Consider the following 2627-nt stretch of genomic DNA (forward strand, 5'->3'; position numbering starts at 1 on the left):
TCTAAAAAAAAAAAATACCAGAAACTCAGTGGCTTCAAGTAACACAACTTTATTATTTCACAGTGTTGGCTTTCAGACCTGTGAAGTAGGTGGACAGGGCTATGTTCCTTTGGAGGGACGGGGAGAGGATCTGTTCCTTACTGTTTTCCAGGTCCTAGAGGCTGAACTATTCCTTGACTTCTGAGTCTGCATCAATCTAACATTTATTTTGGTCATCACCTCTCCTCCCAGTTTTGAAATTCATGCCTCCCTCTATTAAATAACCTTTTGATTGGATCAGGCTCCCCCGAGTAAGTCAAGATAAGTTCCCCATCTCAAAATCATTAATTTAATCACATCAGCAATATCCCTTTTGTTGTGTAAGGTGGACATATTCACAGGTTTAGATAAATAGACAAGGACATCTGTAGGAGAACTTTATTCTACTTCCACATATACAAAAACAAGCAAGACCAAAATTAAGACACAAGTGCTCTATGTGCTTCCTACAAGAGATGAGTTTTAGTCCTAAAACACCTGCAGATTGAGAGTAAGGGAATGGAGAACTATTTATCATGCAAATGGACATCGAAAGAAAGCCAGAGTAGCAGTACTGACAACAGACAATATATGGTGATTAACATAACAATAAAAATTAAAAAAAATAAATTAAAAAAAAACCAGACAAACTAGATTTTAAATCAAAGACTGTAGCAAGAGAAGAACAAGGGCATCCTCTCCAACATCTGTTATTTCCTGAGTTGTTAATTTTTGCTGTTCTGACTGGTGTAAGTTGTGGAGAACAGTTTACCATGCCAATGGACATCAAAAGAAAGCTGGACTAGCAATCCTTATATCAGACAAATTAAATTTTAAACCAAAGACTGTAATAAGAGATGAAGAAGAACACTATATCATAATAAAGAGGTGTATCAAACAAGAAGATATCTAACAATTATAAATATTTATGCCCCCAACTTGGGAGAACCCAAATATATAAAACAATTAATAACAAATATAAAGGAACTCCTTGATAATACAGTAATAGTAGTGGACATTAACACCCCATTCACAGCAATGGACAGATCATCTAAGCAGAAAATCAACAGAGAAACAATGGCTTTGATGGACTTAACAGATATATTCAGAGTATTTCATCCTAAAGCAGCAGAATACACATTGTTTTTCAAGTGCATGTGGGACATTCTCCAGAACAGATCACATACCGGGTCACAAACAGGCCTCAACCAGTACAAAAAGATTATGATCATTCCATGTATATTTTCAGACCACAATGCTATGAAACTTGAAATCAACTGTAAGAAAACATTTGGAAAGACCACAAATACAAGGAGGTTAAAGAACATCTTACTATAGAATGAATGGAGATTATTAAAGAAGAAATAAAAAATACATGGAAACAAATGAAAATGAAAACACGATGGCCCCAAATCTTTCGATGCAGAAAAAGTCGTTATAAGAGGGAAGTATTTTGCAATGCAAGCCTACCTCAAGAAGCAAGAAAAATCTCAAATATACAACCTATGCTTAAACCTAAAGGAGCTAGAAAAAGAACAACAAATAAGGCCTAAAGCCAGCAGAAGGGAAATAATAAAGATTAGAACAGAAATAAATGATATAGAAACAAACAAACAAACAAAATTCATTAGAACAGAAAGATGAAACTAGGAGCTGGTTCTTTGAAAAAATTAATAAAATTGATAAACTTCTAGCCAGACTTATCAAAAAGAAAACAGAAAGGACCCAAATAAATAAAATCATGAATGAGATATTCAACCAGCACCACAGAAATACAAGCAACTATAAGAGAATATTGTGAAAAATTATATGCCAATAAATTAGGCAATCTGGAAGAAATGGATAAATTCCCAGAAACACATAAACTACCAAACTGAAACAGGAAGAAATAGAAAACTTGAACAGACTGATATCCAGCAAAGAAACTGAGTCAGTAATCAGAAATCTCCTACCAAACAAAAGTCCAGGACCAAGTAGCTTGCTAGGAGAGTTCTACCAAATATTTAAAGAAGAGTTAATACACCTATTCTTCTCAAACTATTCCAAAAATTAGAAATGGAAGGAAAACTTCCAAATGCATTCTGTGAGGCCAGCATTAACTTGGTTCCAAAACTAGACAAAGGCTCCACTGAAAAGGGGAATTATAGGCCAATATCCATCCCTGATGAACATGGATACAAAAATTCTCAACAAAATACTAGTGAATCAAATCTAAGAGTACAGTAAAAGAATCATTCACCACAATCAAGTGGGATTTATTACTGGACTGCAAGTGTGTTTTAATATTTGCAAATCAATCAACATGATACACCACATTAATAAAAGAAGGGATAAGAACCATATGATCCTCTTAATAGATGCATAAAAAGCATTTGACCAAGTATAGTATCCATTCTTGATAAAAACCCTCAACAAAGTAGGGATAGAGGGAACATAACTCAACATCATAAAGGTCATATACTAATATCATCTCAGCTAATCTTAGCTAATATCATCCTCAATGTGGAAAAACTGAGTGCTTTTCCTCTATGGTCAGGAACAAGACAGGGATGTACACTCTCACCATTGCTATTTAACATAGTACTGGAAGTCCTACCCTTGGTAATCAG

This window comes from Eumetopias jubatus, unplaced genomic scaffold (genome assembly GCF_037043125.1).
Source record: "Eumetopias jubatus isolate StellerSeaLion01/CBP00866 unplaced genomic scaffold, mEumJub1_p1.0 scaffold_5, whole genome shotgun sequence".
NCBI lineage: Eukaryota > Metazoa > Chordata > Mammalia > Carnivora > Otariidae > Eumetopias > Eumetopias jubatus.